We start from the raw sequence: 27030 nt of genomic DNA, 5'->3' as shown, positions 1-27030 counted from the left end.
CGTCCTAATCTCTCCCATTTTTCCCTTTCACCCCCACATCACGTCGGTACACCACTCCCTTTCAATTCAACATCTCAGTGTCCTGCACAGTTTCTCCCTTTCCCCCTACCCACCCTCAGCCTCACCCCCTCACTTACATCTAACACGTCTGCTGAAATAGACTGCATTTATTCTCTTTCTCACATTACTCCTATCCCTCACAGATAGGGTGAATCACATCACCATCCAGGTTATTGATATCGGTACCTGATATAATACCTCAGACCAATTATACATTGGCCATTTTAGGCCACCTTAAAACACACTATCAATCCCATTTTCATTCATTTTATCCCCATTTTTTTCTATTTTCACCTACTTCTTTTTCCAACAGCACAAATCACTTCTGCCATCATGATCCCGTTACTTCCATGGCAATTTCTATGCCTTCATATTATAAATCGTTACACATAGCTTTTTCACACTTCTCACCCTAATTTACCTCTCCCTTATTTCGATATCTCGATGGCGCCTACATATTTATCATATACCCGCTTATGCGCCTTACGCAATTAACCCAGGCCATTCATTAACCTGGGTGCCAACCATAACCCAGTTATGTTAAACGCATGTACGGCTAACAACCTACATTCTCACTCACTCAATCAATGCAATTTTATGTACCTTTACACCTGTGACTTTCTGTCTAATAACCATAACCCAATCCAATTTCCGTATTCATAGCCCTCATCATGTCTATTCCCCAATATATTTTCTGTCAACCCCGTTTTGTTTTTTCCTTTCTTTCCAAAAGCTTTCCCTTCCTTCTCTGTATTATCTTCCATCTGCCATCTACCAAGATGGCGTCCGAAGCTTCACAATCCCCGTCCCTCTGCAACCCGCTGACCATCTTTCCCAGTTATACCAATAAACTGCCGTCTAGTAAGATGGCGCCCGAGATCTCACAATCCCCGCCTCCCGAATCTCCGTCATGCTCCGTCTTCGTCTCCGGCTCACTGACTGGCGCGTCTGAGCGGCAGCTGATTGCTCCCGCCCACCGCGCCTGGCCTATCGTGCTAACGGCCAATACGAACCTTGAAGCTGCTTTTAAAACCCCGCTCCCCACCCACCCCTCCAAACCCGGAAGTGAACAAGCCCGTACGGGTGAAACGCGTCTTCCACGGGGGGGACCGCCGATAGAGTGACTTTCTGGCACCCTCACCTGCACCTGACTATGCCCTGATCCTTCTATCCTGAAACCTCTAATTTTGGTGACCGTAAGCCCACGTCTGTCCTGTGTAGAATACACACAGACAGCAGGATAATATCTGTGTACTACCCTAATTTGTATTTCACTATACATCCCAGCAGACCTCTTTTGTGTATATACTGTCTGCTGTTTTAGGACCCTGATTCAATTCCTTAACAGAGGTTGCATTTGCCTATTACCCTGTTATGATAGCACCTGGCAGATATCTCACACTGCTAGGTTGCCCTATCATCAGCAGAGGCCAGTATACTGCTACATGATTTCATCCATTGTGATTTCCAGTGCTATTTTAGTTACTGATGATAATATTGCATTTCTGGTCTAGCCTTTTTGATTCATGATATGTAATTCTCTAATGTGAATTAATTTCTATACTTTGTCCAGCCTAAGGTGTACTATAACCTGCACCAATATCAGCATTTACTGTCAGGGGCTTAATAATAACTGTTTGGTGACACAGAATATCCCACTTTTCTTACCTTTTTTCCATTATACAATTGAAATGGAATCATAGATTTTGTGCCTCTTTCTTGTTCCACTATTTTTCTGTGGACTCTCATCCACGATCCACGGAGCACGATACCACGGATGTGGGATATTGTGAGCCGTGCCTAACGTGGAAAGCAGATCCACATATTTCTTCCCACTTTACTCATTCACCTCTTCTCGCTTTCTAATTGTTTCCAACTTTTTTCTAATTTCCTATATAGGTGCACTCTCATTGGTGTACTTATCACATAAATTCTCTACTATCATACCACGCTGCAAATGCCCGATCTTGTCCGATCTTGGAAGCCAAACAGCGTTGGGCTGGGTTAGTACCGGGAGAGGAGACTTCCTGCGAATACCTGGTGTTGTAGAGCAGGAATTATTTTCCATTCTATGTGAGTTGCGACGCCAACAGCAGTATCACCACTAATTCTGGTTCTTACGATATTTTCTCTCTACTGAAGGCTTACGACCAATAATTGTGATATATACCATAAAGTCAGGTTTTTTGAATGTTGGTGACCATTAATGTCTGATTGTAAGCAGCCCTTATTGGGACTTACTTATCTTTATTGTTATGATCACTCCTTGGTCCCATTAATACAGACATTCTGTACTGGTCAGGGGAAATGGGGGTAAGACAATCAAGTGTCTACAATCTTTTCAATCACTCATTGTGAAAAAACAGACCAGAACATTTTAATCCTTTATCTATAATATCTTTATTTCACATGGATCACTTATATGGGTATTTACGTTTTTTTAAACTCTAAACATTAAAATTCATGTTTTAAATATTTCTTCTCATATATCATAGGAATTTTCCTACATTTCTAAAGAGTGCGCCCACACAAGAGCCTTCTCTCTCTCCCTTTTGATAGTACATGTACTTTCTGGCTCTGGGCGCACCACCAACTAGGACAGTGTCAATAAATAGAAAAAATTGCATTTTTTTCTTCCCAATTTCCAAGGGTCTAATTGTCCGATTTTGGTTTTCACATATTAATACTATATCAACCTGACTGGTGCCCGATCGTCCTTTGTCTAGTCATAAGTATTAGTCTACGCTGTTTTAACAACAGTTTCTGATCGTTTGGCACGGTCTTCTCTCTAATTTTGATACTCAGATTACTACTAATCTTCTTTTCTTTACCCAAGGATCCTTTTTAGCAGCTATTACAAATAAAAACAATATTTTGTTGATTTTTTTTATACTGAGGAGCACTCCGAGACGTGTACTAGACCCAACAACAACATACTGTTTGGGGTCTGCATTATAATCTAGTATGACTACATTTTCATTGAAGACGGAGCTACTAAGACGTCAGAACTCGGAAAATTTTGAGGATCCATTTTCTGAGACCTATGAACAACTCACTCCCAACTTAGACTGGCGGACTACCTTCTCCAAATTACAGAAAAGTCTGCAGAGGAGGACACACCTGTCGTGGGATGTCACGACCCTAGAAAACTACATTAAGCATAAGATTGTACTCCGGGGTTTGAGACCCAAAGTATTTCCTTCCTTTCCTCTTGCTACTGACAATTTAAAAACTGAATGGGAAGCAGTTCTGCTCAAATGCTCTCATGAACTATTGCACCTCTTGGTTAAACATGACACGTTATTGATAGACCAGGTTGAGAAAGAGATTGACGAATTAGGGAAAATTTTTGAAGTGTGGGAAAAGGATCTATCCTTTCAAACGGCCTTCGAGAAACACAAGAAAGAAATAGTCCTGTACGAACAAGCGATAGTCGATCGCAAATGCAATAAATTCATTAGGGATAAACACGATTTTGTACGCGGCGACGGCTTCAGGTGGAACCCCACACCCCTCAACAAGAACAGAAAACAAAGGGAAGATCCCTCCTTCTCTGAATTTGAGTCTTCCAATAGTGGAGACTCAGCTAGTGAAACTTTTGAGAATACCAAGTATAATCGGGAGGAGGCATAAGATTTCCCCCCACATTTTTTAGGCCAAAGCCAGAGGCCAAGAGGTCGCAACAGATCTCGAGGAAAACAAGGAGAGGGGGGAAGAAAAAACAACAGACGCAATCCAGATTGGGACACACCAAGGACTGCCCGATATCCAGCCCGACAGAGGAAGACATTGCGGTAGATCCAGCCAATTCCACCAAGCTACAGGTCATCAATTTATCCAACAGATCTCTTTCCCCTGATCATATGGAGGTGCTCGCCAAGGGACTTTCCTTTTCCCCATCAAGATCCTTTAATAGATTCTCTTGGGAAAAGGATCTGAGATTGTTCGGGAGAAAGCTCCTCCTGAAATTTTTTTTTGCCAAGCAACAATCAAGACATTCAGAGAGCATTTCAGATCAGGAACTGTTTGTAGAAGACCTCAATGCCATCCAGGATTTAGAGCAACTTCGTATGGAATCCAATGTGGATGAAGTATCTATCTATAGACCAAAATGCAGACCCAAATCCTCCTTTTTTTCCCTGACAACAATAGCCCAGAGATCAAGGTTTTTTTGAATAGAGTGTCGAAAGAATTTGATGACATCTATGCACAAACCAAAAGAGGCCTCTACCGATTTCCCAACAACCTTAAATTCAAGGAGAGGCAAGCCCTTCAGGAAGTGGGAACTTGGCGTGATATCATTATCAAACCTTCTGACAAAGGTGGCAACATCGTTCTTTGGCCCCAAAAAATGTATATCACCGAGGCTCACAGACAGCCACACAATCTCTCATGCTACAGGAAACTCCTCAGTAATCCCACCACCAGATTCTTGAATGCTTACAAGAGCCTAATACAGGAAGCTGCTGCCCAAGGCACGATCACGAAGCAAGAATTACAATACCTTACAGTCCAGAGTCCAAAGACACCCACATTCTATCTTTTGCCCAAGATACATAAAAATGCCCTCAATCCACCTGGGAGACCGATTATGTCTGGCAACGGCGGACTCTTGGAACAACCAAGCAGGTTTCTGGACTTACAGCTCCGTGAATTTGTTCTCTCCTTACCTTCTTACTTACAAGATACATCGGACCTACTACGCAAGATCCATGACATACATTTTGAAACTAACTTTCTCCTGGTGACCCTAGATGTAGAGGCACTCTACACCAGTATTAATCATCATCAAGGTCTCACAGCTGTCAAATACTACCTGGATCAAGGGGGTGAGAAAGACTTTTCAAATTTGCTTCAAAGACTGCTTGACTTTGTCCTCTCTAAGGATTATTTTGTCTTTCAGGACCAGTTTTTCTTGCATTAAGGGGAACAGCAATGGGCGCAGCTTGCGCACCGACTTACGCAAATCTGTTTCTGGAATGGTGGGAGCACTTTTATGTCTTCAATACCGCCAATGAGGAGTACACCGCTCATGTGATATTATGGCTGAGATATATTGACAACGTTTTTATCATCTGGGATGGAGAGAGGGATCTTCTCATGGATTTCATAAAACTTCTCAACACCAACGATCTTAACATCACATTGACATACACCATCAGTGCAGAGACAGTTCCATTTCTGGACCTGAATATCTATAAATCCACCACAGGCTTTCTAGAGACAGAGTTATATCGAAAGGAGACTGCAACCAACAGTCTCCTTTTCCAGACAAACTCACATTTCCCTCTCACCGTTGAAAATATCCCCAAAGGGGAGTATCTTAGGCTGAGACGCAATTGTTCAGAGGATTATACTTTCAAAATCAAAAGCAGAGAACTTACCAAACGCCTCCTAGCCAGGGGCTATAGTAGACGCTCACTCAAACGGGCCTACTCAGCCACAGCAATGGTGAAGAGAGAAAGCCTTATTTTCAGGAAGAAGAAAGAGGTCCCGGAACAGGATAATACTATCAGATTCATAGGAACTTTCTGCCCTGAGTGAAAGATGCTCAAGAGCGCCATTACCAAACACCTCTCCATATTACAGTTGGATCCTGACTTGTCTCCTTTTCTGAATTCTCCCTTACAGATGAGCTGGCGGAGATCCAAGAACATTAAAGATCAGCTAGTCAGGAGCCATTTTGTAACATCTACATGTAAGAAACCCACCATAACAGGCTCCTTCCCCTGTGGCCGATGCAAATCATGCCCACAGATATTACAAACCAATTCTGTCATCGACAGGTATGGCCAAACAATAAGGCTACAACATTTTTTCAATTGCGATACTCAATCGGTGATTTACTGAATACCTGCGGGTGCAATCTTTAATATGTTGGCATGACCACACGAAAACTCAAGGAGAGAGTTCTTGAACACCTCGGCAATATCCGGAATGCAGCAAAAGATCTTGCCCGTATGAAACAACTTACTTCGGTCGCCAGGCACTTTCATTTTCACCACAAGGGATCCGTCAAAAAATTCAAGGCCTTTGGCCTAGATCGTGTTCAGTTGGGTGTACGAGGAGGGGACATTACCAAGGAACTCTACAAGAAAGAGAGCGAATGGATTTTTCGTCTCAACAGCCTCAGGCCCTTCGGCCTGAATGAGAACATTAATTATGCTGTCTTCCTTTGAGCAATTTGTTTTGAATTGTAATTACTTTTAGCCTTTGTACGTTCTTCCCTTCTCTGGCTCTCTTTCTGTCCTTCTTTCCCTCTTTTTTCTACCTGTCTCTTATTTCTTCCTCCCCATCCGGTACACCACCCTCTCCCCAACCACCCCCCTTCTAACCTCACCTACCCAACCTATTTCCCCCCCCAAACCCCCTCTCCCCTCCCACTTTCCCATTGTCCTTTCCCCCTTCCAAACCCCCCCACCCACCACGACCCCCCCATTCGCCCCCCTTCCAACACCCCCACCCCTCAAACCCCTCCTTTTCTTCCTCTAGGCAATCTGCGACATTCACACACTCTCACACAGTCTAGCACAGTCCACCGCATCATCCACTGCCCTTCATGTTTAGAATCAGCACTCAGTAGTCTAGGATACCTTCCCGTCCTAATCTCTCCCATTTTTTTCCCTTTCACCCCCACATCACCTCGGTACACCACTCCCTTTCAATTCATCATCTCAGTGTCCTGCACAGTTTCTCCTTTCCCCCCTACCCACCCTCAGCCTCACCCCCTCACTTACATCTAACACGTCTGCTGAAATAGACTGCATTTATTCTCTCTCACATTACTCCTATCCCTCACAGATAGGGTGAATCACATCACCATCCAGGTTATTGATATCGGTACCTGATATAATACCTCAGGCCAATTATACATTGGCCATTTTATGCCACCTTAAAACACACTATCAATCCCATTTTCATTAATTTTATCCCCATTTTTTTCTATTTTCACCTACTTCTTTTTCCAACAGCACAAATCACTTCTGCCATCATGATCCCGTTACTTCCATGGCAATTTCTATGCCTTCATATTATTTATAAATCGTTACACATAGCTTTTTCACACTTCTCACCCTAATTTACCTCTCCCTTATTTCGATATCTCGATGGCGCCTACATATTTATCATATACCCGCTTATGCGCCTTACGCAATTAACCCAGGCCATTCATTAACCTGGGTGCCAACCATAACCCAGTTATGTTAAACGCATGTACGGCTAACAACCTACATTCTCACTCACTCAATCAATGCAATTTTATGTACCTTTACACCTGTGACTTTCTGTCTAATAACCATAACCCAATCCAATTTCCGTATTCATAGCCCTCATCATGTCTATTCCCCAATATATTTTCTGTCAACCCCGTTTTGTTTTTTCCTTTCTTTCCAAAAGCTTTCCCTTCCTTCTCTGTATTATCTTCCATCTGCCATCTACCAAGATGGCGTCCGAAGCTTCACAATCCCCGTCCCTCTGCAACCCGCTGACCATCTTTCCCAGTTATACCAATAAACTGCCGTCTAGTAAGATGGCGCCCGAGATCTCACAATCCCCGCCTCCCGAATCTCCGTCATGCTCCGTCTTCGTCTCCGGCTCACTGACTGGCGCGTCTGAGCGGCAGCTGATTGCTCCCGCCCACCATGCCCGGCCTATCATGCTAACGGCCAATAAGAACCTTGAAGCTGCTTTTAAAACCCCGCTCCCCACCCACCCCTCCAAACCCGGAAGTGAACAAGCCCGTACGGGCGAAACGCGTCTTCCACGGGGGGGACCGCCGATGGAGTGACTTTCTGGCACCCTCACCTGCACCTGACTATGCCCTGATCCTTCTATCCTGAAACCTCTAATTTTGGTGACCGTAAGCCCACGTCTGTCCTGTGTAGAATACACACAGACAGCAGGATAATATCTGTGTACTACCCTAATTTGTATTTCACTATACATCCCAGCAGACCTGTTTTGTGTATATACTGTCTGCTGCTTTAGGACCCTGATTCAATTCCTTAACAGAGGTTGCATTTGCCTATTACCCTGTTATGATAGCACCTGGCAGATATCTCACACTGCTAGGTTGCCCTATCATCAGCAGAGGCCAGTATACTGCTACATGATTTCATCCATTGTGATTTCCAGTGCTATTTTAGTTACTGATGATAATATTGCATTTCTGGTCTAGCCTTTTTGATTCATGATATGTAATTCTCTAATGTGAATTAATTTCTATACTTTGTCCAGCCTAAGGTGTACTATAACGTGCACCAATATCAGCATTTACTGTCAGGGGCTTAATAATAACTGTTTGGTGACACAGAATATCCCACTTTTCTTACCTTTTTCCATTATACAATTGAAATGGAATCATTGATTTTGTGCCTCTTTCTTGTTCCACTATTTTTCTGTGGACTCTCATCCACGATCCACGGAGCACGATACCACGGATGTGGGATCTTGTGAGCCGTGCCTAACATGGAAAGCAGATCCACACATGTTTTCCCTCTTCTCGCTTTCTAATTGTTTCCACCCTTTTTTCTAATTTCCTATATAGGTGCACTCTCATTGGTGTACTTCTCACATAAATTCTCTACTATCATACCACGCTGCAAATGCCCGATCTTGTCCGATCTTGGAAGCCAAACAGCGTTGGGCTGGGTTAGTACTGGGAGAGGAGACTTCCTGCGAATACCTGGTGTTGTAGAGCAGGAATTATTTTCCTTTCTATGTGAGTTGCGACACCAACAGCAGTATCACCACTAATTCTGGTTCTTACGATATTTTCTCTCTACTGAACGCTTACGACCAATAATTGTGATATATGCCATAAAGTCAGGTTTTTTGAATGTTGGTGACCATTAATTTCTGATTGTAAGCAGCCCTTATTGGGACTTACTTATCTTTATTGTTATGATCACTCCTTGGTCCCATTAATACAGACATTCTGTACTGGTCAGGGGAAATGGGGGTAAGACAATCAAGTGTCTACAACCTTTTCAATCACTCATTGTGAAAAAACAGACCAGAACATTTTAATCCTTTATTTATAATATCTTTATTTCACATGGATCACTTATATGGGTAATTTCGTTTTTTTAAACTCTAAACATTAAAATTCATGTTTTAAATATTTCTTCTCATATATCATAGGAATTTTCCTACATTTCCAAAGAGTGCGCCCACACAAGAGCCTTCTCTCTCTCCCTTTTTGATAGTACATGTACTTTCTGGCTCTGGGCGCACCACCCACTAGGACAGTGTCAATAAATAAAAAAAATTGCATTTTTTTCTTCCCAATTTCCAAGGGTCTAATTGTCCGATTTTGGTTTTCACATATTAATACTATATCAACCTGACTGGTGCCCGATCGTCCTTTGGCTAGCCTTAACAGTGTTGCCTGGGAGAAGATTTCCATTTGCGCCTTCTACCTTTATTTTTTCTATTTTTCTCTATATTTTTTGTGTCTAACATTATCTTCAGTCATTATGCCTCTGAAGAAACATAAAGTGTCCAAATCTGTATCTCAAGTGGCATTTTTCAAACCTTTGCCTCTACGTGCTGCTGCGACGAAGAATGCAATGAACGCTGGTGCAGTGTCAACCCCTTCCCCGGCTACAGCTGTGTCACTGTCCCCTGCCCTCAGCACCGCCAAATCTCCTCAGCTGAGCAAGGGTGATGCCTTAACAGTCGGCTCTATGAAACTCCTACTGGTGCAGTTCAAGGACGAAGTAGCAGCAGAGTTTCATGCGACGTTCCAAGCATGTCAACATGCCATAGTTGATCTAGTTGACCGCACCGACCATTTAGAATCTAAAATGGGAGAAGTGGTGGGGTCTCCAAACGATCTAATTGTTTACCACGAGACGCTGGAAAGTGAAGTGTCCCTTCTCCGTGACAAAATGGCTGATATCGAGGACAGATCGTGCCGAAACAACCTCAAGTTGCGGGGTGTCCCGGAAACCGTCTCAAACAGTAGTCTACATGGTGCTGCCCTTGAGCTATTTCGGAAACTATTGCCGTCGGCCTCTGCATCAGATCTCCTTATTGATTGTATCCACAGGTTGCCCAAAGCGAGAAATGCCCCGAACGGGGTCCCTCGTGATGTCTTAATGAAGATACATTTTTTTCATATTAAGGAAGCTGTGCTCAAGGCTTCCAGACCATCGTCACATTCAGAAGAAATATTGGGACACTACCAACTTTTTGGGGACTTCTCCCAGGCTACTCTTCAAAAAAGACGCTCATTTCAGGATGTTACATCTGTTCTTAGGAAAGAAGGCATTCTTCCCGACTAAGCTCCTAATCTCCCGGGAAGGCTCCACCATGGCCGTTGCTACGGCGGATGACGGCATAAAGCTTCTTACCAGATGGGGCCTCTCCAGTCATTTGGGGACTTCTCCACCTGACCGCTGCCTTCAGCAGGACTGGGCGATGGTTGGGAAGCATACCTGAATACTCCCGTAGATTTGGAATTTTTTTATGTATATGCTGTCTTCTCAGTATGATGTGATTGTTTTAGTTCCTATTCAGTAATGGCTGTCTTTTTTTTTTGATACATCCAGGGAGTTACTCTTGAAATATTTTCAGCATTGTTTACTGTTGGTCGGTCCTTTTCTTTTTTCTTTTTTTGTTTCCTTTTGGCGCCCTTCTTTTCTCATTCCCCTGCTGATAGGGCTGTAGAGCGTACGTCAAAGTTTCAACTGTTCCCAGTTATGGGCTAATATGTGTTATTGAGGTTCATTGGATGAGTGTGGGGGAGGTGGGTCACTACCCCCTACACTTTCTGGGTGAGGCGTTTACTACTAGATGCCTCGCTATGACTCCCGTTGGAGTCTGTTCTTTTACTTTCTATATTTGTTTTGTTTCTATATATATGTTTCCCCTGATGTGTCTGATGTCTTATCCTTCCCTTCCCCCATTTGGATTACGTGTCGTTCGGTGAAGTCGCACACAATAATAGCTTTGCTTTAGCAGCTTCTTTACCACTACACTATGGTTAACTGTATCTTAGTCAATGCCAAAGGTCTGAACTCGCCTCAGAAGAGGAAAGTAGCTTTGTCTTCCTTCCATAAGATGAGAGCGCAGATTGTAGCGGTTCAGGAGATGCATTTCCGCAAAGTAGACCCCCCTACTTCTTTGACAATAGATTCCCTAACTGTTATATGGCCAATGGTCCCACCAAGAAAGCAGGAGTTGCTATCCTAGTCTCACAACATTGCCCATTTGTTGGTTTCCTCTCAATATGCTGACCCTGAGGGGAGATTTCTGATATTAGCTGGGCAACTTGAGGACGCTGACTTCACTATAGCCTCCTATTATGGCCCTAATTCCTGACAGCTCCCCTTTTGCAGGAAATTCTGTACAGTTCTCCAGAAATATGTTACAGGGGCTGTTATTGTTCTAGGTGATTGTAACCTGGTCTCAGATCCCCGGGATGATAGATCTCGTTCTACGGTGTTGAAAACTAAAGCCCCCCCGGAATCTGCCTTGGGTTTCCGTAACTTATTAGGTGAATTTGACCTGTATGACGCATGGCGCTCAAAACACCCGACGGTCAGAGACTACACCTACTACTCACATGTCCATCGTACTTACTCGAGAATCGACTTATTGCTGGCAGACAAATGGACTCTGCCGTCTATAAGCCGTATTGATATATTACCCATGACTTGGTCTGATCATTCCCCTTTATTTGTCCAATGGGACTTAGCGTTGCGCAGAGCTGCCCCGGGCCCTTGGAGACTTGGTAGATTCCTTTTAGCTCAGCCAGAGGCCAAGCAGTCCATTCAGAATTCTATCTCCTTGTATTTACAAACCAATTGCCCCGAAGAGACGAATACTTTTAACCACTGGTGTTCCCTTAAGGCAGTAGTGCATGGATCGGCCATACAAACGGCAGCCAGACTTAAAAAGACGTACAGGGCTGCATTTATTGAGGCTGAAAGTGAGGCTGCCAGATTGGAGACTGCACACAAGGCGAACCCCTCTGATAAAGCACTCTATAAACTTCTTTTGCTGGCACGGGAAAGGGTTGATACTTATGCTCTCCAAGAGGTCCAACGTAATTTGGCTCAGCTGAATCAGCGCTTCTACGTTTTAGGTGACCGGGCTGGACGCCTTCTCGCCAGGAAACTAAGAGGCCGGTGCGCGAAAGCATGGGTACATCATGTGTATTGCTCCATGGGTAGTAAAGTTTCGGACCCCTATAACATTGCTAATACCTTCGCGGAATATTACTCCCAGATTTATAATTTACGTACAGACCCCAATAACCCCCAGCCATCTGGTTCTGATGTTGATGCGTTCCTGGGTGGTTTGGACCTGCCTGCCCTGGACCCGGCTGCCTGCCGATCCCTATGCGCTCCCTGGTCTCTTCCTGAGGTGGAAGCAGCTATTGATGCTATGCCTGCGGACAAGGCTCCGAGCCCTGATGGTTACCCAGCTAATTTTTACAAATCTTATAAAAGCAGTCTGGCCCCATTGCTCTTGGCAGTCTTGAATGAGGCGTCCGCCTCGGGGACGCTCCCCGGAGAAATGCTTGAAGCACAGATTGTAGCGATCCCAAAACCAGGTAAGCCCCCTTCCTCGGTTCATAACTACCGTCCGATTGCCCAGCTAAAGACAGATATTAAGTTATTTTCTAAGGTCATTGCAACCCGTCTGGGTCCCCTCCTCCCCTCGTTGATCGCGGCTGACCAGGTGGGGTTTGTCCCGGGCAGGCAGGCCCCGATAATACTCGCAGAGTGCTCAACGTTATAGAATACTGTGATCATACCAAAGAACCCCTGTTAGTTTTGTCTTTGTACGCCGAGAAGGTGTTTGATAGACTGCATTGGGCATATCTGAAATCAGTATTACAGCGCTTTGGCCTCTGTGGTCAGATATTAGACTCTATCCTGGCATTGTATTCTGCTCCTTCTGCGAGGGTATTTGTAAATGGCTGTTTGTCCGCGAAATTTGACATCTCTAACGGCACTAGACAGGGTAGCCCACTGTCTCCCATTATATTTGCTTTGGCCATAGAGCCGTTGGCTAAAAAAATCAGATCTACTGACGGTGTTAGGGGTCCTGAAAAACGGGGTCTGACCCATAAAATTAGTTTATTTGCGGATGATATTCTACTTTGCCTGCTGCATCCCGAAACTTCTCTCCCGCCACTTCATCAGGTGCTGGAGAAATACTCCCGTAACTCTTACTATAAACTTAATACATCTAATACTGAGGCTTTCCCCATAAACATCCCGATCGAGGAGGTTAAGATACTTAAGGACAAATACAGATATGCATGGTAACATAGATCTATTAAATACCTTGGGGTCCACTTGGCTAGAGATAGTGACTTATATGATTGTAACTACACAGCATTGCTTCACAACTTTGAGAAGCTGATTAAGGACTGGCTGAACCATGATATATCCTGGTTGGGACGCATTGCGGCCGCTAAGATGATTTTACTCCCCAAACTAATGTACCTCTTCCGGGCCATACCCAGACCTCTCCCTAAACTACTTAGTAATAAGTTCTATGGGGTGCTTTCCTGATACATTTGGAAGGGCTCTAAACTGCGCATAGCTAGAGGACTCTTGTTTTGCCTAAACATTCGGGTGGGGTGGCCTACCCCGATCTGGATGGATATCATGCAGTATGCATACTTAGTCAGATATGGGACTGGTTTACTTCTCAGGCTCCTAAGCCTTGGGTACTGATAGAACGCTCCTTTGCGTCACCGACAATACTTACTGACCTGCTATGGCTACCTCCCCGCATTGCCCCTCCCTTACCTGGCTCAGGAGCTGCAATTAAAACAACCCTTTCCGTGTGGCATAGAACTATCTCTAAACATGACGGCATAAGGCTACCCACCCCTGACAACGCTCTCGACGATAGCGCAGCTTATCCCGGATTTGAGGCTTGATTCATGGAAGCTGGCTGGTCTCTTGACTCTGAGAGACATTTTCCCAGAGGGTCAGATGGCATCTTTTTCCCAATTGCAGGCACAGTTCCACATCCCCAAACAAGACTTCCATAAATTCCTTCAATTGCGCCACTGGCTGACAACCTACCTCCCAAGGCCGTATGTTTTACCTCCCTTTCCTAAAGTACTGCTCTCCAGACTGACCTCCCCTCTGCATCGAGGCGGTATAACAAAATGGTACCAGTTTATAGTAATTAATTTTAAAGTGGGTAAACTACCAGCTCAAGTTAAATGGGAAAGGGACCTATCTAGAACTTTACCGGAGGACGAATGGGATGCTATTTCCTTTAATTGTTTTAAGATGTCCAAATGCTTGAGCCACTCAGAGATGTTTTACAAACTGTGTCAGAGGGCGTACTTTACACCTGAGCGGCAACATAGTATATGGCCCTCCACTTCTCAATTCTGTTGGAGAAATTGCAGTTACATTGGGAATATATATCATGTTTTTTGGGAATGTCCTGTGCTCCGCCCGCTCTGGTCTTAGGTATTCTCATTGATAGAAGATGTGCTATCAGTGCCAATAACGGCTGACCCAGTTGTGGCATTATTTCATTACACTACACAAAATCTCTCTAGCAGTGATGCATACCTTTTGGGTCCATACTGATCTCCACTAAGGCCGCCATAGCACAGTTATGGCACATTGTGAATAAAGTCCATAAACACGATGTGTTTGAAATGGCTGAATGTTCACACACTTCCTTCACGCAATCTGCACTTGTGAAGTGGTCTAAGTGGAATATATACCGAAAGAATACTGGGCAGTCCATTATCTATAATGATCTTATTGACTTAACTGTGCTGCACTCGCCAAGTGGTAACCTACCCCTTGGTGTTCCCTAGGCTAGTCAGGAGGTTTGATGGTTGCTGTTCACGACACACGATGCATTGTTCTTAACTTGTCTACCCCTGTATGTCTTTGTCTAACCCTTTTGTCTCTTCTTCCATTTTACTTACTTGATTGTAAGTTGTTTAACTCGTTTTGATGTGTATAGAGGTGGTCACATATGTCTAAATATGGACTTTTCAGTGGATTCACTGCAGTATTGTTTGTGTCACCTACATGTATTAAGATGTTCCGACTCTTTACTCAATAAAAATTTATTATTTAAAAAAAAAACAAAAAAACCCCCAGTTTCTCCTTAATTGAATGTGATCGTGTTTGTTGGATACCTAACACACAGTGGGGTGCATTAATTCACATTGTGGAGAACACATAAAGATACCAAGATAGGAGTCAACACACTTTATTTTGTGTGAGTTGTGGTACGCATCCAGGCTGTTGCTTATCATTAAAAGATACCTAGATAGGAGTGTCTTGCTTCACTTTTGTGTGAGTCTTTGGTACGCAAATCCAACTCTTATTGGGTGGAATACCTTCTCTATGTATGATTGGAGATTGATAGCAATATGAAAATTCACTAAAGATACCTTGATGTGATTGAACTTATCTATTTTAGTGTGAGTGGGGTATACACCTTGTTCTGGATTCCCATTAGAAGACGTGAATATTTAATGTTAAGCGAAACTGGACTACACATTTGTTGTCTCGTGTCTCCTTTTTGCATGAGCTTTGGGGAATTTGCACTATAAGGAATCTCAAGACAATGATTGGATTATCTATAGACCTGTCCATTTACACTGACCATTAAGGGGAATTTACCATCTGGTCTTACATGAAAGGGATGTATTTCATTAATTGTTCATATCCAATTTGTATATAGTGTTTTTTGTTTGTAGTGCCCTGGAAACAGACGGATACCTTTCTCTGGTATAATGTACCTTACACATTATACCAACCTTTATTAATTTCTTTACACACATAATGTCCCTTACACATAATGACACAATATGTCCCTTTTACATATGCCGCACATTATTAGTGCAATTATACACATAATGACACACATAGTGCCCCTTACACACACATGCCAAACTCTACTGCACAACCAACCCACCTCCACACAGCACTCACATGGCCGCTAACACTGTGACCTCTGCCTCTGCTTGGATACAGATGTGTCCTCATACATCTTCCTCAATAGACTATGCAGCAGGAAATGCCTGGCGTGAGTCAGCTGGCAGCTCTGCGAACGTCGTGAGCCTTTTTTTGATGAAAATGCATCTTATTTGCATTACTATGTGGCTAAATATTCCCATCTGCAAGTATAAAAACACTTGTCCCACTCATAAAGCACTTCAATATACCTGTCCCATACCTTATACCCCAATTTCCATCATTCTGCACTTTTTCACCCCAAAAATGACACGTCATTATTGGGAAATTCAAAATAATTAAAACATTCTAAGTGCCTAATTAGTCATTCAGAGGGTTGTCCCAGGGGTTCAGAACCAAATCCCAACATTTTTTTACTTAAAATTGTGATTTTTCCTAAGTTTATCACCTGCTTAGAGTTGGTGAATTGAAATCTGCAAAAATGTTTTCGCAGACAATTGAGTAGGTGCTTGATGAAATTACCACAAATCACAGTAATTTAGAGTCTTTTTACAGCAAAAATGCATTTTCTCCAGTAATTGAATACCCCGATAAAGCTTCTCATTGAGGGAAAGAAAAAGGAAACTCTCTATGTTGGGGCACACATAAAGTAATTCTTTAAACATTACTTTTAATAACAATTTTTAAGAAATTATGAACTCACAAACAGCAATTGTGACATTGATAAGTGTAACACTCCTCAAATTATGAGGTGGGTAGTATACTTATTAACTAAAAATTCATGAAAATCCACAAAGATAGTAGAGGGCTCAATGTGAGTGCAGCCCATAGTATATTTCCAAATAGCAGTAGGATGTTGTAATCCATTTTATGCATGAAAAACATCGCTCTGGGGTTATGCAGATATAAAGCAAACAATCTGTCAATATATTAATAATCCATTCCAATTCAAGACAAGATAGAATAGAAGTTAAGTAGGAAGGAAGCATGCATATGGTACAAACAAGTTTCTACTTTTGACCGTCTTATAGTTTTGACATTGGGTGGCCAATCAGAGTGCTTGTGATGTTTGTATCTACAGTATATGCACTAAGATAGCCTGCATCTGCTGTTAACCTTAATTCTTATAAGAATTAAGGTCAACAGCAGACATATGTTATAGATGTCTGTGTTATTGATGGACTGTAAAATACTGGTTTCCTAAATTTTTGTATCACCCTACTGTCTAGGGGGAATGGGATCGTTGGGTTAATCCTATTTAGGTTGAAACTCATTAGGTCGACCACTATTGGTCGACAGACACTAGTTTGACATGTTGAAAAGGTCAACATGTGCATCAGGTCGACAAGGAAAAGGTCGACATGAGTTTTTTTGGTGCTGTTTTCTTCATAAATTGACCGGGAACCCCAATTAGTATACCATATCCACTCACATGACTTGCATCACTCGCTATGAATCAGGCAAGGTGCCTTGCTTTGCTACCGCTGCGCTCGGCACAGGTTACTATTCCCAATTGTAGTCCACGTAGATCGTAAAGTATGAAAAAGTTACGAAAATTAAAAAAATTGTGAATTCCTCATGTCGACCTTTTCATGTGTTGACCTTTACCACGTCAACCTAATGGCAATAGTGCTCAACCTAATGACTGTCGACCTAAGTGAGGTCGACCTAAGGACCGTATCCCATCTAAGGTGATAGGGTTAAATCAATACACTTTCAATTACCCTTACCCTTTGGATAAGGCTGCTCACAATGGCTTTCATAACATAGGTACTGTCTATTATTTGGTTATAGTAAGAGACTTTCCTCCTCAAAGACTTGCTCTAAAATACTACACTTATCTTCTTTATAATATTTGAAACAGCTAAACTGACTACACTTTAATGGTAGCTCTTAGGCTGCAGACATTGGTTCAGTAACAATTTAACTGTGGCTTCCAGAGCCGACCCTAGGCATAGACAAACTAGGCAAATGCCTAGGACATTTGGAATGCCTAGGGGCATGCATTCCTTGCCTAGGGCCGGCTCAGAATGAAAGCGGGACAGCGAAAGGTCAGCGGCAGTTTCCAGGGCACCTGACGTGGTGGAATCCATAATGGAGCTGATGGCAAATTACAGTATAAGGGGCACTGTGTGTGTGTGTGTGTGTGTGTGTGTGTGTGTGTGTGTGTGTGTGTGTGTGTGGTGGGATAAGAAGATGGCGGTATCTGATTTGTCATGGGCAGGAATCGACACTGGCAGCAGACAGGATGGAACAATGGTAGCAGGAACGGGGGTGGAGGGGATCCGAGAGTGGGCCTCGGTTGGGTGGGACAGCGATAGCTGGTCTGATCCCTAACCTCTGTGCACTGCCAGAGTGGTGGATTCCCCACTATGCCCCTGAGCGTCAAAGCGCTACAGCCAAGATGGTGAATGGGCACCTGGGTCTGCTGCCGGGAGTGTTATTACCGCATGCTATCCTACCCCCAGTCTGTCCATATGCGGGTGCCCCCTGCGATTACGGGTCTCTAGTCTCCTGGGTTATATGCTGTCGGAGGTGTCTCATATTAGCCAGCTGCCACAGACTTACCCCCTGGTTGCCTTCACTGTCAGTGCTGAGCCATCTCAGATGTGCTGATCAGCTTCTACATATTTTGACGAACAGGCCATCTACCACGGTACTACCTGGAGGGGCTGTATCAATATCTGGGATGCTTGTTAAAGAGCCCGTTGCAAGTGTAATCTTCCATTTGGGGACGTGAGTATTCACCTATAAAAAAATCACCCGAATTATTGTCATTTGGGGACTTATCCACCAGCCTTTTTATTATTATATATATATATATATATATATATATATATATATGTGTGTGTGTTCAGTTAATATATAACTTTTAATATTAACTGATGCCAGTGTATGGACTTTATTTCATTATGATTCATGGTTAGTGTGACACTGCACACGTTAGTGTGACATTGTTTCTTTTAATTATTACTGTTATTGTGGCATTAGTCACAAGAGCTATTTCACTTATTTATAACTACTTATCTATTTATTACATTTATTTATCACTGCCCTATAATCCCCATCCTATGGTATATAGCACTGCTTCTAATATTATATTATATTTATATATATGTGTGTGTGTGTGTGTGTGTGTGTGTGTGTGTGTGTGTGTAAGGTGCACTACTGTATAGCATAACATATGTGATGCGTAATGTGTATAAGGTAAAGGGGTACTACTGTGTGATGTAACGTGAATAAGGGACACTCAATGTGATATGAATAACATTGCACTACTGTGTGGCATAATTTGAATTGGGGATACTATTGTGTAGCCCCTTCCGAGCAATACCACATTCCTTTGGCACACACTGTGCCTAATTAAAATATGCTGTTGCTGGCACAGGGCAACAAAATGTCTAGTTATGACTCTGTGGATGAGGATTGCTATGGGTGAGGGGTGTTGCTGGTTGCTGCTGTGATCTGTGCTGTTGGGTGATGTTTGCTGGGTCAGAGGTGAAACTAGCGGTGGTGCTGGGAGGGGGGCAAGACAACATTTTGCCTAGGGCATCAAATTGGTTAGGGCCGACTCTGGTGGCTTCTGTCTACTGGGCAATAGGCTTTACCTGTCTAAGCTGATAACTGCTTAAGGTTATAATCGATGAAGTCCCTGGTTAACTATCTGCTCTTTCAACTTATATTACATGTACTGGCTGGGTAAGTGCCTGTCCATGTATAGCAGCTGTATAATATGAGCCAATATTGCCCACAAAGTTACCTCACAAATAGGGGCACCAGAATGTGTTGTGGTTGGGGGGGGGGGGGGCGTATATAAAAATAAATTTTGGTGCCCCCCCCATGATTATCCACCCTCCACCCACACCCCATGCAGGGAGTGCTTACCTAAGATCACCGCGGAGAATCTGACAAAACTCCGGTGCCGCAGCATGCTTCCCCGTGTCCTCCTGTCCTAGCTGGCTCCTAGATGCATTACTGGGAGGAGGCATGGCCAGCTGAGCCTGCTGGGACATCACCGCCTCCTCCCAGTAATGCCTCTGTGAAGAGCCGGCTGAACAGGACACGAGGCAGCATGCTGCGGCGCCGGACTTTTGAAGTCAGAGTCTCCGTGGTGATCTGGGGGTAAGCACTCCCCCTCCCCACACCTGTGCCTTTGCCATGTTTGTCCCCTTGCCTCCCCTCCCCATTCCGACGCCTATGCTCACAAATCTATAGTAAATACAGTACAGCTCTCCATTTGTCCTGTCAGCCAGAAGCCTTTCCACTACCTGTGGCTACCGTCTGAGGTCTGGATCCGCCTGGGGATGTTCTCTAATCCTGGCACTCTCTCTCTCTCTCTCTGTAGGCTGCGCCCCTCCTGTCACAGCTGTGGGGGATCCTGCTTCCAGCTCGGCAGGTGCACACAGGTACGCCTCTCAGCAACTGCCACACCCCAGGAATGCCTCCAGCTCTCCCCTGCTCTGGAGAGCCAGGCCCGAATCAGCCTCTGCCCACAGCTAAGGGGCCTGCTTCTACTCCATCCATCTGCTGCGCTGCAGTTTCCCTCTCCAACTTCTCCAACTCTCCCTCCTCCAACTGATCATATTTAAATCAACTTTATTCCCATTTCAAAATGGCAGCTGCGGAGTTTCACAAATGGCGTAGAAGAGTGTTATCACTATGCATGCATAGGTCTGCTTACAATTGGTTTACATAATCTGTAATCAAATATTGACCTCACCTAGCTCATCAATTACCATAAAGAGAGAGGGAGGGAGATATAAATGGATTGTAGTATTTATATAGCTATATTTTATTTGTGTTCTCTTAATTAAGATGTTATCTTCTATTCTAAAATGAAGTAATGTTGGAATTGGATGCATTAAATCAGAAACCCAGAGTTAAGTAAATCCAGATGTGTGATATGTTCTGAAACATGTTTATATTTTGTCTGCTAAATTTAAGTATAGAATATCAAGTACTTCACTGTTTTGACAGATAATCTCATTTACTGGGAAAAGTACCAGCTGGTTTACAGGATATACTTTGTTGTCCGACCTAATATGATTTTAAAATAATTTGCAATGGGTTGAATGTATTAGAGGACAGAAAGGGGTTATGTGCTGACTTTTGTGGAAATGTTGCATATACTGTTCTGTAGATAAAGAAATGTACTGTAGTATCTGATGGCAGAAAAGAACCACACTTCCAAGCTAGTCCACCCATTTTTATTGCTAAATGCCTAGAACTCTTAAGCCCATACACTAGACGACCTGTAAACAATGTATTCTTGTTAACAATTTCCCTTGAACTCCCCCGTCAGCTCCCCGGTGTTAGGGAACCATGTACTGCAGGATAAGTAACTAAAGCCCCTCAGTGGAGGCTCTTCTGCCTATAGCAATGACCCGTTGTTCCCTTAGTGCAAGCAGGCACACTGGTACTTAGGCCACCCCCTGGTCTTATTGGGCAGTAGATATCGCTAGGTGGTGTTAGATGGCGGGAAAACACCACAATACAGCTGCTGAAGGTGCCACTGAATACTTGTCACTAGGATTACCCTCAAGGTGGTAAATAGGATATATGCCAGAAGGGCTAAGCACAGTCAAGGAATCACAGTCAATGGCCGGTACAGATATAACAAGACACGGCAAGGCAACTGGAATAGATGATAAATAAACCAGGACTTAGCTTGACCGGCAACAGGAATCTCAGGACAGGCACGGAAGTGAGTGATCTGGAAAAAACATGGATTGGAACTACTGTATGATGAATCTTTCCATCAGGTGTTCTGAGAATCTCCCTGAACAGGAATCCACCGGACCTTCCTGGAGATGTTAACGACAGGATCCTCCAATGGACACGCAGCACAAGGTCTTCCCGAATCCTTCCAAATGGAATCTTTCACCATAGAAGTGGCAGGTGTGAGTCTTTCTACCAGAGAATAAATGGGATCTTCTGTACCAGAATCCACTGGACCTTTCTGGATCTGTTAATACGACAGAATCCTCCAGCAGATTAGGCAAGAACAGACCTTCCTAAAGTTCGCCTAGTAGAATCTCTCATACAAGCACAGAAACAAATTTGAATCTTTCTCCCAAGATTAGCTTTGGAATCTTTCCTGACTGAATCGCCATAGGACCTTCTTGGTGCTGTAAATCAACAAGATTTTCCCAGAGGATGCCAGACAGAGTCTTTCAAGTAGTTTCCCAGGTCGAATGAAACAGCCTACATGAAGCTATCATCAACACTGTCTGAGCAAAAATAAATACTATTTCTAAGGAGCTGATTGACTGGAACCAGCTGATTGCTGCCATCCACAGAGAACTCAGCTTGCATGATTACAGCACCTGACACAGTGCTGCAAACGTTATCACTCCAGCACTGATCAGCAGCCTAAAGCAGCCAGCTAATGACACGGCAATCCTGTCGCTAAGCAACGGTGGTTCCTGACGCTAAGCGACAGCAGTCCTGGGCAAATGATATAGTACACTACACATAAGATATATCTTAAGATCTGTGAGTGGCTACATCCAGGAGCATGCTGTCTGTTACAGCAATTATCTCATGTCCATGTTAGAGACATATATTATATTTTGATGTTGCACATGGAGTGGGCTCTGGAGGTTGTTGGTGGTAAAATTAGTTTCACACACACACACACACACACACACACACACACACACACACACACACACACACACACACACACACACACACACACACACACACACTGTGGCCAGGTCTAATTAGCATTTGAACAACCAAGCCCAGCTCACTGATACAAATAGGTCACATGGCCTGGCCTTAAGCTAAACAATAACTTCCACACACTTCCTGTAGAAGACACACCCATCCAAAGGTATGGTATAGCATTTGAAACCAAAGCTCACTCTCTCTGAGTCATACACTCTCTGGCTCACACACAGCTACAGAGACTCTGCAAGAATGGACCTCTCATTACCAGGTTACTTGGAAGCTCCTAAATAGCTAAGTATCGATCTCTCTATATCTTATTCATAAATGACATAGAATGGCTAAATATGTGTTTGTGGTAGTTTTAGTTTTGGAATCTGTGATGGTAGCTGGAATATTAGACATCCTGTATTATAGCATTTGTGGTATACGTTTGGTGGATGGTGATATGTGTTTTGTAGCAATGGCATGCTGGGATGTGTGGTTACATTGTGATCTGGTCTTGTAAAGGCTCATATAGCATGGACAGTATACAATATACTGTGTGAGTTCCTCTAATGTTGCAGGTATAGTTGGTTCCAGGCCTGAATAAGCTAGTGCAATGGAGATTGGTACATAATTACTGGCTACATTATATCGCATAGCAAACACACAATATGTTCTGGTTATTGAGATATTGTGTTGGTTCTTGGAATGTGAAATATACTTGAATATGTAGAATTAGATGGACTGCAATGTGAAATTGAAGTCGGTTTTTGGGATGTTTGAATTGGTTACGTTGGATTTGGAACGTGGAATATAATCAGTTGGATTGGAATGTGCCTGAATGAGTTAGTTGGTTTGTACAAGATGGCTGCTGGTATTTGTTTTCCCCACATTCTTTGAACCATGTGTTGCAGACTTTGGAATCATGGGAGCTTCCCAAAATGGGATCTAGCTTGTTTTTCATATTATTTCTTTCTTATATAGTTTGAACCTGTGAAAATATTCTATGGTGACTTGCTTTGTATTTGACCAATACTGTTTAATGATAAATGTGAATTTTATGAGTATCAATTGTTTGCGGAAATACATTCTTACTTATTACATTTTATATGACTGACATGCATTCTTCCATGAATAGAATATTCCTAGTGATTTAAAGATATATTTCTAGGCACAACCTTTGAGAGTATGTAATTAAAAGGTACATACAGATGGAGCCTCCGTTATCTTGACTGGCTGAGGCGTTAGTCACGATCGGGCATACGCAGTGTGCCTGGGCGCAAGGAGGCACGCCTAGTCAAAGGGAGGTGCACAGTGTGTTTGGCGTTAACTTTCAGTGTAATACCTGCGATCATCCACCAGATGTCGCTTTTTAAAATCATCATTGCGCATGTGTGTGGTCTCCATTAAAATACAATACTGAACTACAATATGCTACAGTATGTCATACAGTATATAACAGTATATACAGTACAGACACAAATAGAACTGCATATACAGATGCAAACGAACGTGTTACAGGTACAGTATGGTCTACTGATGTTAGGGATATGTGAGCATCCAAATCCCGTAGTATTAAGTATAATGGGTAGAGATAAAAGCTCCTCCCTAAGTTCCTGGATGCCAAATCAATGTGCTTAGCATCTCTGTACAATATTTTGTATTTGAGTACTAAATAGCATGAACAGCTTGTAACGTACTGCAAGTGTTATCTTTCTAAGTATAATGGGGAGAGATAAAAGCTCCACCCTAAGTTCCTGGATGCCAAATCACTGTGCTTAGCTTCTCTGTACAGTATTTTGCATTTGAATACTAAATAGCACAAACAGCTTGTAATGTACAGCAGCAAGTGTTATCTTTCTAAGTATAATGGGGAGAGAAAAAAGCTCCACCCTAAGTTCCTGGATGCCAAATCACTGTGCTTAGCTTCTCTGTACAGTATTTTGCATTTGAGTACTAAATAGCACGAACAGCTTGTAACGTACTCTGCTGTAATGGCTACAGCAGCAAGTGTTATCTTTATAAGTATAATGGGGAGAGATAAATGCTCCTCCCTAAGTTCCTGGATGCCAAATCACAGTGCTTAGCATCTCTGTACAGTATTTTGTATTTGGGTACTAAATAGCACGAACAGCTTGTATTGTACAGCGGCAAGTGCTATATTTCTAAGTATAATGGGGAGAGATAAAAGCTCCTCCCTAAGTTCCTGGATGCCAAAACACTGTGCTTAGCATCTCTGTACAGTATTTTGCATTTAAGTACTAAATAGCACGAACAGCTTGTAACATACAGTGGCAAGTGTTATCTTTATAAGTATAATGGGGAGAGATAAAAGCTCCTCCCTAAGTTCCTGGATGCCAACTCACCGTGCTTAGCATCTCTGTACAGTATTTTGTATTTGAGTACTAAACAGCACAAACAGCTTGTAACGTACAGCAGCAAGTGCTATCTTTATAAGTATAATGGGGAGAGATTAAAAAAAAACATTGGTGTTTGTTTATGCCGTTAAGGGACTTGGATGCTCATATGCAGAACACAGTATTTAACCAGCACCTCCCGCTACCCCCATCCCACTTCCCCCTTCCCTCCTGGGAGCCTGCACAGTTCATACAGTAGACAGGGAGGGAGGTCAGGTTACAATAAATGTACAACACAATATTGTACTGCATATGAAAATCAGATAGAGAACTGCAGTTGCTTTGATAGATGTGTAAATGGTACAGTAGCAGTGATCCCTTCTCATAAAGTACAACACAGATTCTCTAACGCCAACGATCTACAGTACTGTGTTGCTCGAACAGTTAGTTGTGTCATAATATACTAATTTCTATTAATTGGTATGTCTATGGGTCCTCATTGCCGATGTGTATTTTAGATAGCGGAATAAGTCGCTCCTGCAGATTTACCCTGATTCATGTAAAACCTGTGTGCACACTTCTATTAAATGTGAAGGTATATTACAATACATAAAATAAAATTAATAAAGTGAGTGTCAGAAAAAAAAAATACACTCGCACTTTGGGAATCAAACATGAGACTCTCAGCATGGTAGGCGGACGACTTCACCGTTTGCCCACACTGCTTCATTGAAGATACACAAGGTTGTGTGTAAAAGTACTGTAAGCAGCGATTCCTTTCCATTGGTGTTTGTTTATGCCATTAATGGACTTGGACGCTCACATTGTACAAAACATACAGTATACTGTACATACTTTAACATCAATGAACTACATTATTGCTTTCACACATTAGTTGCGTCTGCATACACTATATTAATTTTACTCTATTGCTTTGTCTATGGGACTTGGACGCTCACATGCAGTAACATGGCAATTGACAAGTGTTTTAATATGTTCGTTTGCGTCTGTATAAACTATATATTTTTTTTTAATTGTCCCTTTCCGTCTGACCATTGGTCTGTGTGTACATTAACATGTGTATTGCATGCTGAGTATGTAGTCATGCCTCAACACGCCTATCCGTGATTAAACTCAGCAACCTAAGCTATCACCAAGGTGCGACTAAACCTCTGTTTAGGCGGAGAAACAGCCAAGATAACTGAGGCTCCACCTGTACTTAGTGAGTAATTATTATAAATCACTAAATGGTTAAAATTATACATTTGCTTCGAAGATATGAAATAATGTAATACAAACAAAGGAACAGAAAGAAGGAGGAAAAGGAACCCCTTTGTCATTGGCACCATACCTATCCCAGGAGAAACACCCTTCCCTTTTGTTGTATGACTACATAACCCTCACTAGTGTTTGAGCAAGAACCTTTCTGATTTTTGTAAGTAGAATGCCAAGTAAATTGGCAGAGGAGTGATATGGAGAATTGAATATCAAAATGTAATCTAAATGTCATATGCTAAAAGAAAGTGTTGCTTTAAAGTAATTTTATGTCTGCAAAGAGACTATAAAATCATAATCACAAGGTAATCATAAGATGTTGAGCTAATGGTTGGCTAATATCTGATATATGATTGGTCTGTTAACTTGGGTTGTTTCATCTAATTACCGGTCAATAACAGGTAAAAGAATGGTCTTATATTTAAATAGGTTCTACAGGACAATGTTGTGTTATTGGTAAGATATTTGGGTAAACTTACTAACAGTTTGTGTGTTTGGAATAGATAGGAAACAGTTAAATTTTGACAGTAATTGTATTATGCATACTAATGTTTTATATTTCAGAACATTAAAAAAAACAGGTAAAAATTGGTCAAAGAGCCCAAGACTTCCTTGATTCCCCTTCCCAATTAATACACAGATTATTGGACAGGAGAAGGGGTTAAGTTCAGGATAAATATATGTGAAAATCCTGAATACTGGGACATTTTTTGAGAATTTTCATGGTATTGTGAAAAGCAAAGGCATTCTAGGAT

The 27030-nt window shown here is 42.7% G+C and overlaps 2 pseudogenes; both read left to right on the top strand.

The window, feature by feature from the left end:
• The first annotated feature begins 1993 nt into the window (after positions 1–1993).
• LOC134935144 (5S ribosomal RNA) lies at positions 1994–2112 on the top strand (annotated as a pseudogene).
• A 6527-nt stretch (positions 2113–8639) lies between these two features.
• LOC134933600 (5S ribosomal RNA) lies at positions 8640–8758 on the top strand (annotated as a pseudogene).
• Positions 8759–27030: the final 18272 nt, after the last annotated feature.

The sequence above is a fragment of the Pseudophryne corroboree genome, chromosome 1 (genome assembly GCF_028390025.1).
Source record: "Pseudophryne corroboree isolate aPseCor3 chromosome 1, aPseCor3.hap2, whole genome shotgun sequence".
NCBI lineage: Eukaryota > Metazoa > Chordata > Amphibia > Anura > Myobatrachidae > Pseudophryne > Pseudophryne corroboree.
This window is presented reverse-complemented; position numbering and strand designations above follow the sequence as displayed.